We start from the raw sequence: 15,086 nt of genomic DNA, 5'->3' as shown, positions 1-15,086 counted from the left end.
TAAAATATTAAGGTTAAGTAACTGAAGGAACATAAATAAACTGTGTTTATTTACAGCAGAAGAGAAAAAATATCATAACTTGAAAAAAATCCCAATATTGAAGATATATGGGGGAAAATATAAACCTAGATCTCATAACTTTAAATGTGAATGGATTAAGTAATCCAACAAAATGAAAAAGAATGACAGATTAGATCAGAAAAAAATATATAATTTCTTGTTTAAAAGAAACACATTAAAAGGGCAAAGACATACAAAAAATTAAAACAAGAAGATGGAAAAATGACTATGCAGCAAATAAATCTAAAAAACCAGGAGTTGTAATCATGCTGAAAAAGCAAAAACAAACATTTGAAAAATAAAAAGGGATAAGCAAGAAAATCCCTTTATGTTGAAATGAACCATAGACAACAGCATCTGTAATTTTAAAATATAATTAATCAATGTATATTCTCCAAATGTTAAAGAAGCATTATCTGAGCTACAAGAAAACAGAAATAGTAACACAATGGTGACAGGAGACTTCAATATCCCTCTTCCAGTTTTGGACATGTCTAAGGGAAATATAAACAAAAAGGAAACAATGGAAGCCAACAAATTGTTAAAAGATTTGTGGCATCTTCTAAATGGGACTGCAAAAGAATACATACGTACATACATACATACATACATACATACATACATACATGTATGTGTATTTCTCAACACCACATGGAACTTTTACAAAAATTGGCTATACACTAGGGAACAGAGATATTGCAGACAGGTGTAGAAAGGCACAAAGAGTTAATAAATCCTTTACAAAGCACAATAAAAATAGTTACTGATTCACAAATAAAAAATGGAGATCCAAACGAAGATATAACACTTAAACCTCAAATAATGAGTAGGTCAAAGAACAAATAATAGAAAAAATTAATAGCTATACAAAAGAAAATTACATTCTGTGGTACTTGATCCCTTTCTCTCCCAGGGCTTCAGGTTTCTCCTCTGAAAAATGAAGAGTTTGAAGAAGCACAAACATTCTATGATGCTATCAATCATTAAATGAAAACGTTTTAAAAACATCTATTATGTACCAGGCATTGTGCTAAGTGCTACAGTTTGAAGAAAGGTAAAAAAAAAGTAGTCCCTGCTTTAAAGGAGCTTACATTCTAATGATGACTCTAACATGCAAATGACTATGTACGAACAAGATATAGATGGGATAAATTTGAAATAATCAATAGAGAGAAGGCACTAACATTTAGGAGGATTAGGTAAGGCTTCCTTTAGAAGGTGGAATTTTGGATGAAACTTGAATGAAGCCAGGAAAGTTATGAGATAGAGATGAGGAGGGAGACAATTCTAGGCATGGGGGACAAGCCAATGAAAATATTGATGTTAATCACCTTCATGAAGTGATGGAAAGAACAGTGGTTCTGTAGTCAGAGCAACAGAGTTCACCCTCCCCCTCTCATATTTACCTGTGTGACATTGGGCAGTCAATTAATCATTTACTAAACACCTTCTATGTGCTGAGCACCGTTCTAGGTGCTAGGTATCCAAATACAAAGACTGAAACAATTCTTATCCCCAAGGAGTTTTTATTCTAATTGAGAGAGAAAAAGTACATATATAGGTATATAAAGAATACATAGAAAGAAGATAATAGCTAAATGGAAAGTGGTTAGGGAGGGAGAACACTAGGTATGGAGGATATTAGCTCTAACATTCCATGTCTTAAGGTCCATCCTGGTTCTGATGTTCTGCATTCCAAGGGCCCTCCAAACTCTGACATTCTGTGTTCTAATGACCCTCTAAGCTCTGACATTCCTCTGTTCTAAGGGTCCTCTCAGCTCTGGAATTCCACATCTTTAGGTCCTTCTTGCCTCTGACTTTCTTTGTCTTAAGGTCCCTCTCATCTCTGACATAAAATTTTCTAAAGCCCTTTCAAGCTCTATTGTTCTAAATTATTTTTCTAATTTTCAAACTTAACATAAATACATAACAATAAAAATAACCCCTGCTTGGGATGACTAGGTGTCACAGTGAATAGAGCACTGGCCCTGGAGTCAGGAGGACCTGAGTTCAAATCTGGCCTCAGACAATTAACACTAGCTGCATGAACTTGGGCAAGTCACTTAACCCCAATTGCCCTGCCCTCCCCCTCTAAAAAGCAAAATTAAAATAAAAAAAATAACCACTTCTTATAAAATCAGTAGTTTTTCCTTTGCCCTGAGAGGTCTCTCTCATCTGTGGGCCCATACTTAGAGAACCATTTCAATCTTGCAGGAGCCCATCCCACAGATGAAGGCATCAGGCTCTTTTGTTTGCCTCTCTTTGGCTTTACCTCCCCTCAGGAAAGGAACTCAAAGCAAGCATCATTTCGGGCTGTAAATCCCAGTCTCTGGCTTGTCCAAGCCAACCCATCTGTGTCAATTTCCATGTGCTTGCAGCCTCCATATTTCCAGTGTACTGGAGAGCAGTTCTATCCCAAATCCTCTTGGAACAAAATCCAAGATTCACTGAGGGATGGAAAGAAAGAAAAAAGGCAGGGGGTAGAGTCACTCCCTATAAGCTCTTCTTGTGCATTGGCCAAGAAAGCAAATGCTTCATCATCCCAAACAGTAAAGTCATTAGGATGAAACAACATAAGTCTCCACATGCTCCATGGCATTGCCCCCTACTGGTCAAGTCCAAAGCATACACCATGGGTTTGCACTTCAATCCACCTCCTGATACAAATGCTAGGAATTGTTACCCTCTTTTGGCAAGAGGCAGAAACCATTTCAGATTTGTCCTACACAAATGAAAGAGGTTTTGAAATAAAAAAGGCACTAAGGCTTGGGTATTTCAGGGAAGAAGCATCACTTTAATGAAAAAAAATATGAGCCCAAACTTTCAGGAGCAGGGAGAATTATGAGTAAATGAAGGATTGGGTCAGTAAAGACCAGAAGGAAGAAGGCAGTTTGGGATGGAAGTTTGAATAAGTTCAGAAACTGAGCAGAGTAAGTTCAGAGAACACATCTGGTGTGGAGACTAAGGAAGAAGTAACTGCTAATAACTGTCTGGGTGTCTAGGAGTGGCCTGACAGTCCAGCCTACCAGAACCAATACTTATCCCTAGAGAAAAAAGCAGGAAGGACAATGCTTCCTCAGCATTCAGAGAAACGAAGCAAGAAAGAACCTTAAAATAATGGCTTACTAGAGTTGTAAGGGACTGCAGAGGCCATCAAGGCCCCTTCATTTGATAGAGTCAAAAGTCAAGACTCATACAATTTGAAGGAGTTGGTCAAAGGCCCATAATAACCCAATGGTAGAGCCTGGACTAGAGCCTGGGTCTCCTCTTTTTTTTCACTTTTTTATTTGGAGGGGGAAGGCAGGGCAGTTGGGGTTAAGTGACTTGCCCAAGGTCACATGGCTAGTAAGTGTTAAGGGTCTGAGTTCAGATTTGAACTCAGGTCCTCCTGACTCCAGGGTCAATGCTCTATTCACTGCATCACCTAGCCACCCCATGTGTCTCCTCTTTGCAGGCTAGCTACATCTCTTTGCACTGGCCCCCAAAGTTTCTAGACCACTTTACACAATGCCAAAGGTTTTAGCTCCACCTGAAAGTTTAATAGAGATCACAGCATGAGTTTTTAGAACTGAAAGTGATTTGGAAATCATGAAGTTTACTGACCTCGTCCCCCCACCAACCACACACACACACACACACACACACACACACACACACACCCTTATACTCATGAGGACACTGACACCCATAAAGATGAAATGATTTCCCTAAGGTTATAGTGATAAGGGAATGTAAATGCTAACTCACTGGAATGCCCTGCTATGTACTAGTCACTGAATACTTAAGAAGTGCCCACCTGTATGCATGCAGAGTCCTGGACTGGTTAGTCCCTTCCTTCAAGGAATTTCTAATTAAGCAGAAGGATCAGACATGCATACACATAATTTTTCTTTTAGATAAGACATGATTTTATTGCTATAGGGAATTCTCAGTGAGGAAATTCCCATTACCAATGCAGATGGGCACCCTGGGGCATTGAGAGATTAAGTGGCAGTCTCAGAGTCATTTTATGTAAGAGGAAGGCCTTGATCTCAGTTTTTTTAAGGTTTCAAGATCAGGTTATCTGTCCATTCTGCAACTTCTGTAACTATAGAAACATCATTTGACATGATTCTTAGCATCTTTAGACCATGTTACATATCCTATCCAACCATCCAAGTCGGCCATCTGGCCATCAGCCAGTTCTAGTACCAATTCTCTACCCTTCACCCCCACTCTTTTCCACCTTTTGCTCTAGACTTAGTAGTAAAATCACTACTGATACTACTGTATTACTACTTTTTTTTTCCTAAAAAGAGTGTGTTAATTGACTTCCTCTTGGTCAACTCACCAGCCCCATGAGTCCTAAGACAATCTCTTCCCTGGGCACCACCCCCATATATAATTAGTCTTTCCTCTTTAGCATGGAAGTTCCTAGGCTTTCTTTTGTGTTTGTTTTCCCAGTGTTTAGAGCAGCATGGAAAACAAATAAGGGCTCAATAAATACCTTTTTATTCATTCATTCATCTATAAACATTAATGTAGCCTATGATACTGTAAAGGTGGAGAAATTATTGTCCAGGGACCAAGAAATGAACATACCCCTAAAAAAGAGTTAACTGGTATCCATCTTCAAATTATGAGTGCAAATAAAATAAAAAGACAAAAATAAGTACCACTAATGTAAGGATAGGGCAACTAGGTTGCCTAACAGATAGAGTCAGGAAGACCTGAGTTCAAATCCAGCCTCAGACACTTACTAGCTATGTGACCCTGGGCAAATTACTTAACCCTGTTTGTCTTGGTTTCCTCATCTGTAAAATGATCTGGAGAAGGAAATGGAAAACCACTTTAGTATCTTTGCCAAAAAAAAACCAAATGGGGTCACGAAGAATTGGACATGACTGAAACTTCTCAACAATAACAACAATGTAAACATGGCTCTCAGGTTTTCTCTGGTGATACGAAGAAAGGACAAGGTAGAAATACTGTGATCCAAAGGATCATTTCATGGGATATTTGGTCATCTCATAATTCAGTGATCATGACAAGTGTTTGCAAAAAGATCATCTTGAAAATAACTGCAGTTTATGTACCAGCATTGGTTGTGAAAGATACCAAGGCCGACATTCTACAAAGATCTTAATAAAACCCCTCAAATTAAAATTCCCATAGATTTGGAGACTTCAGTACAACAATGGGCCAAATGGATGGTGGAAAATATGTTGTAGGAGGAAGTAAGGAGAGAGGCTAATGGTATAGGAACTACACAGAGATCTCATCCCTATACATCATAAATGCTCCCTTTGTGGAAAAACCTCAACATCTGAGGGCACTGGATATGGTGAACGACAATATCATAAAAACTTAAATTGATGGTTGATTTTATATGAACTGATGGGAAACCACTGAGATTTGAAATAGACAAATGACTTGTCAGAGCAAAGATCAAAATTAACACAAAAGTAGAAGGAATGGAAATGAGGAAAAGATTTGATTACAATGAAAATAACTTCAACTCGATGTATTAAATGAGTTATTGATGTTGAAAAATGAGAAATTGATGGATTAACTAACAATACCAATATTATAGCAGTTTATCAAAGAAATTTAACTGATGTAAGTCAATTGGCACAAAGAGGGGAGCCTGGAAACTGTCTTATCCAGAAAATGCCTGATCTCCTTCCCAACAAAAAAAATATGGCAGCCAGTGGCAACACCAGTTTAGAATATAAATATTTATAAATCCTATAGAGAAGGATGGTCAAAGACTAAGTGCCATCTCATATCATCTCAGAGAGAAAAAAATAGGAAATGTAGACCCTCAGGAGCACTTCTATCCTCCCCTCTCCAATGCCCAGTTTCAGGTCACGTCTTAGATGATGATGATGAGTCCAGGTATTCTGTGGGTCCACATCTGGGTTGTGCAATTAGCTCCAAAAACATTTACTGAAATAGCATAATAAGAAAATTTCCAATAGAATATTCCCCCCACCCTCCGTAAACTTAGGGTACACTCTCTTACAAACACTTGCTCCATCCATGGGGATAGTGAAAAAGTACAGAGATCACCCATGAGGGAACCACATATAGGGAACCCATGTAGATTGACAACTTATACCTCCATCACTGCCAAGACCCCTGTTGTTTCCTTGAAATATTACCCACACTACTCCTCTCTGTGGAATGGATGTATTGCTCTCTTGGGTTCACTGGTCCCGCACTCTGCAGGGCACATTGCTTTTCTGGGCTCATTGAGGCAACGCTCTGCTGGGACCATTGTTCTACCAGTCATTTGTACTTTCTATCACCATGAGATTCCAGCTAAACTGTAATCTTTGCTTAGAACACTACTAGGATCTTTTAGAAAGAATCAAATTTCTTACTCAAGGACCAGTAGAAAGTCTCCCCAGTTCTGCTCCCTCTGAGTCTTAGCTGTGAGGCCTTCTATGTCCCGAATATCAGGATCCTGACAACAGGCACAAAGTTCTAATCATTTAGACTTTTCTCCACAGAAGGCAGGAGGTATACAAGTCATGTCCTTGAATTCCCCTTTCAGTTGCTATGCCTATGCCCTGTATTTTTGTCACAAGGCACCATGGCTGATCGGGTGGGGAAGACAGACTAAAACCCTTCCACGTGTTGCGTCTCTATATTCTTCAAGACTTGTGCAATGTCAAAGAGCCAAAAGCATCTCAAGAGCTGAGTCCCCATATTGAACTGTCTCATCACGGTTAGTTCCCTCCTTTTAAATTCAAAGCCTCTTCCTTTTTTCCACATAAACGAGTGGGCAGAGAAGTGGCATTGAGACAATCCCTAGCGAGGAATAAGGCCATAGTCTCTGCCTATCCCCAGCTGTGTTTCTTGACCTTGATAGAGCAAATAGACAACTCAAAATCTAAAGTGCTTTTTATGACTGAAACTTCAATTCACAACAATAAAAGAAACATGCACCTAAATATTGAAACTTAAATACAAAATAAGAAAAAAAAACCCATTGCCATGTGCACAGAAAAACATAAGAGAGGATTCAAAATATACAGCAATAAATTTTCATTTCAAGAAAGCCTATATAATAAATACTACACATTGTGTTGGGAGCTGTCCATCTTTTCTTTGCTTCCTTGTTAGTTTACTTTGTTCTCTGCTGTGTACTTTCTACTTTGTTCTTTTTTTTCTCTTCCTGTCCCCACCCCTAGATGGCTACAATTAAGCATGGATAGACTTATAGAGAGAGAGGTATATATACATACACATACATATATAATACATATATAGACTTATACTTTCCCTAACAAAATCTACTTCTGATCTTTGTTTTTATGTTTGTGTGTATCTCTTATTTCCTATCCCTCCTAGCTCCTCTACTTTACTTCTAACCACTACCTTGCCCTCCTATTATTAACCTGTCCTTCTAAGGATCCTGCCCTTATCTACCCATTCCCACAAATCTAAACCTCCTTCTATACCTCCCTTTGACTATTCCCTCATCCTCCCCTATAGAGGTTCCTCCCTTTCCTCTCCTTTCTTCCTATTACCTTAGTGTTTTATTTCTTTCTGAATTTAGAAGACTTTTATATTCTTCTAGATATATATGTATTGTTTCCTCTTGAATCCATTCCCAACGAAAGTAGGTTACCATAACTAACAGCCCTCCTACCCCATCTAATTATTCTGTTGGTTCTTCCTTTTGTACCTCATTTGTATAAAAAATTACTCTTTTTAGCTGTTTCTAAATGGATTTACTTTTTAAAGTCATATCATACTCTGTTCTACCACAATCTTTCTTATGAATTATGAGTTACTAATTATGAATGACTAATTATACATAATTACTAATTATGAATTACTAGTAATAATTTTACATGTGATAACAATTTGAGACATACATTTTTGCATACATAAAAGGTAAACAGTCTGTTCTCATTGAATCCCTTGTAATTAATCTTTGACATGTACTTTATCTTTCTCTTAGCTCTTCTGTATTAAATCTTCTATTAAGTTCAGGTTTATTATTAAACAAAGTCCTGAAAGTCCGACAGTTCATTAAATGTCCACTTTTTTCATTCAAGATTATGCTTAACTTGGCTGTGTATATTTTGGGCCAGAACCCCAGTTCTTTTGCTCTTCAGTATATAATGTTCTAAGACCCGCAGTCTTTTAGTGTCACCACTGCTAGGTCTTGTGTGATTCTAATTGTGGTACCACCATTTTTTTTCTTATTGCTTGTAATATTTTATCCTTGAGCTGTGGGTTTCTGAATTAGACTATAATATCCCTATTGGTTTTCCTCATAGGATCTCTTTCAGGTAGTGATTGATGGATTCTTTCTATTGATATTTTCCCCTCTTGTTCGAATGCTTCAGGAAAATTTCCTTTGATTATTTCTTTTACTATTGTATCAAGATTCTTTTTCATCATAGCTTTCAGGTAGTCTGATTATTATTCTGTTCTCTCTTCTTGATCTGTTCTCCCAATCAGTTGTTTTTCTTATGAGATGTTTCACACTCCCTTCTATTTTTTCATTTTTTATATTTTGTTTCATTATTTTTTTATTTCTTATAACTTTACTGGCTGTCCCTTTTCCAGTTCTGATTTTTAAGAACCTGTTTTCTTCCTTAAGATCCTCGATCTCCTTTTCTAATTGGTTGGCTTTCTTTTCATAATCTTTTTTTTTTCTCGGATTGTCCTTACTTTTTTTTTTAGTTTTTAATTTCTCTCTTTTTATTTTTAAAATCTTAAGTTCTTCTATGAATTCTTTTTGAGCAGGTGACCATTTGATGTTACTCTTTGGGGTAGGAGAGAGTTTCTTTACTTCAGTATCCTCCTCTGAAGGTGAACCCCGTCTTCTCTATTGCCATAGTAAATCTCTATGGTTGGATTCTTTCTCCTTTGCCTGTATATATTTATTTAAAAATTATAGGGGTGGCTATGTGGTGCAGTGAGTAGAACACTGGCCCTGGAGTCAGGAGGACCTGGGTTAGGATCTGGCCTCAGACATTTCAAACACACACACACACACACACACACACACACACACACACACACACAAACTAGTCGTGTGACCTTGGGCAAGACACTTAACCGTGATTGCTTTACCCTCCCCCTTCAAAAAGCAAAAAAAAAAAAATAGGTTAGTTTTTATAATCACCTGGGAGGATGGGGGAATCATGACTTTGGCCTCAGATCCCCTTCAGTTTTCCCCTCTGGTCTGGAACTGGAATCAGGATCTCCAGCCTCCTGTAGGTGCTCACAGCCAGCATCATCCCTGCCTCACTGCTTCTGCACTCACTGGGCACATGCTGGTTCTTTATTATCCGCATCATGTCTCCACAGCAGATCTGGGTCTGGCATTCCTTGTCAGTGGAGATTTTTTCAGTCTTCCCCAGCTCAGATTGTCCTGAGGTAAAAGTTCCTGCGGCTGGGGCCCAGGAGGCCACCCAACCCAGCTAACTCCAGAGCTTATTTAAATGGATCTAGGACCTATCCTGGAGGTGTTTACTCTTCACAGGGACCAAACTTTATCCTGTGACTTTTCTTTAAATCTCCAATTGTTCCAGGAGGACCCCTGTTCTGCCCCTACTCTTACTTATTTTTAACCTCTCAATATTCGCCCTGAGGCACTATTTCATCTCTTTTTGTGGGGGGAAATCTTGAGACCTTGGAATTTTATGACCTACTCCACCATCTCTCAATTTAGCAGAGATTTGCTGATCTTTGCCTCTCTCTTCTCCACTGCCAGAAAGGGAAAGTCCTCTGAGGGTCACAACTTATAAATGCAAGTTGGGGGAAGGAGATTTCCTCCCACCCTGAGGACCACTTTTCCCTCCACTGTGCCTCTGTTTTATGAGGTGATACAACTCAAAGTTTAAAGAAAGCTTGGCCAGAGATCCAACTAAGCAAAGTTTTCCCAAGGGCATTTAAGGATGAAACCAGGAAGGACTGCAAACATATGAAATGGAAAAGATCTATAAATATTTTTATAACAAACTTGTTAATCATCAAGGATAAGGGAGCCACCACATTTAGGCTTTTAATATCACTATTCCACATGTGTTTCTGGCAGTAATGGGAATGGGACTGGGGAAAATAAGGATGGGAAAAGTCACTGGCCTACACAAAATAGAAGCAGAGGAGGGATGTGCTAGTGGCAGTGCATTTTTGAGGACATTTATGGATTGATTCCCAAAGGGAAGAATACCCACACAATGGGGGAGAAATCTCAGACTTTATTACCCAAAAGGGTCAACTTGGGGAATATCAACATATAACTACCAACACCGTGACTTTCCTACATGTACAAAAAGATTAAGATAATAATCACTGTGTAGCTCTTTCTTTTATAAACACAAGAGCACAAAATATTGGAAGAAGGGCACTTATTTACTAATAACTTTTGGAGAAGATGAAAAGCACTATTGGTAAAAAATAGGATTAAAAACTGAATTTTTAACACATACCATAATAGACTCCAAATAGAGAAATCATATAAACTTAGATGATCACATGAAAGGAAAAAAGAGGGTAAGGATAAAGGAACAAGTCAACGAGTTGGCTTCAAGGAAAGTGCCATGCAGAGCTTACAGAGGACTATAATGGAAGAAGTAATGAGAAGGTGCTAATGGTGGGGAAACTCCACCTATCTGTGGTTAGGGGGAGAATTAATCACAAAAGACAAACTAAACTACTTTGATTATATGAAACTGAAAGGCTTTTGCATATACAAATCAATGCAAATAAATTATCTAGTGGGAAAAAATCTGGGTATAAAAATATAGCTTACAAAAAACAATATCAAAGAGAGAGAGAGAGAGAGAGGGAGATTTACACACACACACATATATACATATATACATGTGTAGGTATATGCAAATACATATACGTATATACACATCTATACATATATACACACGTGTGTATTATATATACAAACACACTTACATATGTATGTGTATATATATATATATATATATATCCTCATATTATCCTCACTACCACCCTGGGAGTTTGGTGTTCTTATTACCATTTTACAGAGCAGTAAACTGAGGCAAACAGCCATGATGTGACTTGCCTAGGATCACGCAGGTAGTAAGTTTCGAAAGCAAGGTTTGAACTTAGGGCTTACTGATTCTAAGTCCAGAGCTATACCATTAGACCATTATAGCTCAAAATTAGTGACAGAGCCATAGCAATCACTTCTAGTCCAGGACTTTTCCAACAGATTACTCTGCCATCTCTTTTAATACTACACCATCCCTAGAACAATGCCTTGGATGTGGTAAGTTCTCTCACTTTAACGAAGAGAAACTGGGATCAAGGAAAAGGTAATCTAACCCCCAATATTTTACAGGGGCCCAGGGAGGGGATGTTACCTGCCCAAAGTCCTGCATAGAAGCTGGAAGGAACATCGGAGGCCAATTAGTCCAACCCCCTCATTTTGTAGTTGAAACTGAGGTCCAGGAATGTGGAGTAATTTCTCAAAGGTTACACATATAGTAATTGGAAAGGATTTTAACTTATGTCCCATGACTCCATGTTCTGAAATCTTTCTGTTACACCAAGGATGCCTCCAGATACAGAGATTAGATGAGATGCTGTCTCTAGCTATTAAGAGTTATGGACTATGAAGAATTACATAGGGCCTAGTGTGACACCTTATCTGATAAAGGAATCCTGTCTAATCTATCTTGCCATCATTGAGAACTCATTACTCTCCAAGGCTATCCAGGCATCCTTGGGACTTCTGTGTTCTTCCAGGCTCTTGGACCTTTGCTCTGTTGTATGACCAAGTGACCTAGAGTGTCCTCCTGAGTTGTAATCCTCTGTAAGCTCTACATGCCACTTTCCCTAAAGCCATCTGTAATAGTAATAGAAACCAAGCCAATACAGGGGGATCTTTGAATTCCATTACTATTACACCATCTCATTGACTTCTTCCCAGAAATCTTCAAAGTTGACAATAAGCAATTTAGGAACTCTGAGTGGTCAATCCAGCTGGAAAGTAGGTACCTAGCTCACCAATTTCCATGACAATTATTCTATAGGTAAGCTGAGAGGTATTCTTTGCCTCAATCTGCCCCCCTATAACTTCCCTCTCCTTACTCTGATTTTTGCCCTTTAAGACCAATAGAACCAGCCCATGCCTTCTTTCTACATGATAGCCCTGAAGGTGAGGACTATATCCCTGCTAAGTCCCCACTATACCAGGCTGAGCAGGCCAATGTCCACTAGATAAGCAGTAAAATGGAAAAGAAACAGACATGTATGAACAAGGAAATAAGAGTTTGTGGTTATGTATGTGTGTGTGTGGTGTCTGTATGTGCCTATGTGTGGTGCATATATGCTGTCTATGTGGTGTGTGGGGGTGGCTGTGTGTAGTGTTTGTGGGTATGTGTGAGGGTATGTCTGCATCTGATGTGTGTACATGGGGTGTTTGTGTGAGGGATGTATGTGTGTGTATATAATATATATATATATAGAGAGAGATATATGTCTGTGTATATATAAAATACATATATTCATAGAGATATGGATATAGATATGTCTCTATATATAGATATATAATATATACATAGAGAGATATAGATATATGTGTGTGTATATATATGTGTGTGTGTGTGTACTGTGTGTGGTCTCTGTATATGTGCTGGTGTGTGGCATCTGTGTCTATGTGGTATGTGTGTGTGGCTGTGTGTAGTCTTTGTGGATATGTGTAGGAGTATAGCTGCATGTGGTATGTATGTATGTGGTGTGTGTGTGTGAGGTATGTGTATTTATCTAATATCTGTATGTGGTTACTGTGTGTGTGGTATCTCTCTCAGGTCTGTGTGTGTGAGGTATATATGTGTGTATAGTATCTGTGTTGTATGTGGGCTGTGTATTTGTCAAAGGGAGGGAAGACACTAAGAAATAGCGAAGGTGAATAAAGATGATGTGGGCTGCTCTGGGATGTCTCTTCCCAGCTTGTACTTGCTGTGGGGAGGAGGAGACTCCCCCGTTGGTACTGACTAAGCACTGAGATTCCCACAAGAGTAGGCCCCCTTTCCATTGCTCATCACCCCAAATTGTTTCCTCCACAGGCTTACTGCCTTCGTTTTCCAGATGGTGAAGTGTGTACAAGAAGGAAATTGGTAGGTAACCCAAGAATAAGTCTTCCTGATCTTAAGGATTGGGACTCTGAGCTAGACAAGAGAAATGATTTGCCTGGTTTTGCACAGCTAAGCAGTGGCCAAAAGAAAGAAGGCTTGGTAAAGACAAAGGTCTGTAACTAGATAGCCCCAAAGGAGAGCTAAGAGAAGACAATCTCCTTTGGAGAGGTGTTGGGTGGCGGGGACCTCAGGTCAGGACCACTACATCTGACATCAGAGTTTTTCCACATATTGACTGAGTTGGCTGAATTTGTCTCCTCTTACTTAAATCTATAATGCTTTGTCACAGAAGAGAAAATCAAGACCAGATGAGGGGAGGAAGTTGCCTGAGTTCCCATTTAGCAGAAGCACGAGTTGGGACTGTCACCTAGGATTCCACTCAGCACTCCCACCCCCACCCTTCAGCCTCTGCCAGCTTTTCTTGCCTTGGTTTAAATGGGCTTGGGTGGACAGGTCTCCTTTCTAACATTCCCACGTGGCATTCCCACTCCTTCAAAGCCAGATGAGTCACCCTAACAGTACCTTGAAGTGTTTACTCCCTCCCAACTCCCCTCCCCCAGCTCCTGTAAAAGCTTTCTTGTCTAGCACAAGAAGAACACACTGTACGACTGAATAATGCACGCTACTTAGCCAGTGTGCACTGTTGGTACACATTATCTCATTATCATCCCTGCTTTCTTCCTGGTAATGTTGCTAGGGGATAGCTGCTGTTAGCTCCATTATAACTGAGGAAACTGAGGCAAAGAAAAGAGAACTCAGAAACTAAAGGAATGAAATAATGCAACATAAAGAGTTCTCTCCTGCATCTGTTCTAAAAGCAGTAATTCATTCCCCTTCCTACTGTAAATGTTCTTCTCCTCCACCCCTAAACCCCACTGTACTTAAGCTTCTTGAAGACAGGCTTTTTCCATCCATCTACCTTGGAGACACTGCTTAGTAAATATTTATTGAGTGAACAGAGTCTTTCCAGTGAAGTGGTCCTCTGAGGACCTGATGCATCATTTCTGGGTACCCCAAGCTCTGTCAGTAAAGCAGCCAGTCATCAAGTATTTAATTAGCATTTCTTATGTACCAGGCACTGTGCTAAGTGCTAAAAAAGGTTAAAAACCATGCTTCTCACTCTTAAGGAGATCACATTCTAAAGGTGGAGACAGTGTGTAAATAATGACATACATTCAATCTACAGAAAGAGTAAATGGAACGAAATCTCAGAGGGAATGGGAACATGTGGGCAGGAAGTGGGGAAAAGGGAGCACGTGAGAGAGGAGAGACAGAGGTAGAGGGAAGGAGGGAGGGAGGAGGAAGAATAGAGATGGAGAGAGGAAGAGAGAGAGGAGAAACAGAGGGAGGGACAGAGGAGGGAGTGGAGGGGAGGGGGAGGGAAGGGAGGGGAAAGGAGGGAAAGAAAACTACTGTAGAAGGTGAGATTTGGATTGAATCTTGAGGGAAGTCAGGTAAGTCAAGAGGCAGAGATGAGAAAGGAGAGCAATCCGGGCACATGGAAGAGCCAGTGCAAAGGGTCATAGTTGAGAGGTAGAATGTGATGGATTGTCCCATGTGAGGAATAGTATGGTAGACTAAAGCACATAGGGGGTGGGGGTACAGGTAAAGTTTGGGAAGAAAACTGGAAAGGTAGGATGTGGCCAGGTTGTGAAGGGCTTTAAATGCCAAAGAGAGTAGTTTCTATTTCATCCCATTTCTATAATATATTTATAAAATTATACTTAATTATTAATTTCTAGTATAATATAATCATGCAATTATATTTCAATAATATAATCAAACAATTCACACATATTTAGAGTTGTTTGGTTTATAAGGTGCTTTCCTCACTACAACCTTGTTTGTACCTAATTTGAGCACTTATCCCCTTTTGTAGATTAGGAAATTGAGCCCCAG

Source organism: Petaurus breviceps, unplaced genomic scaffold (genome assembly GCF_028583685.1).
Source record: "Petaurus breviceps papuanus isolate PSGF00001 unplaced genomic scaffold, PetGlider_PUasm1.0 400, whole genome shotgun sequence".
Classification (NCBI taxonomy): Eukaryota; Metazoa; Chordata; class Mammalia; order Diprotodontia; family Petauridae; genus Petaurus; species Petaurus breviceps.
The sequence above is the reverse complement of the archived record's forward strand: the minus strand, read 5'-3'. Positions refer to the sequence as shown.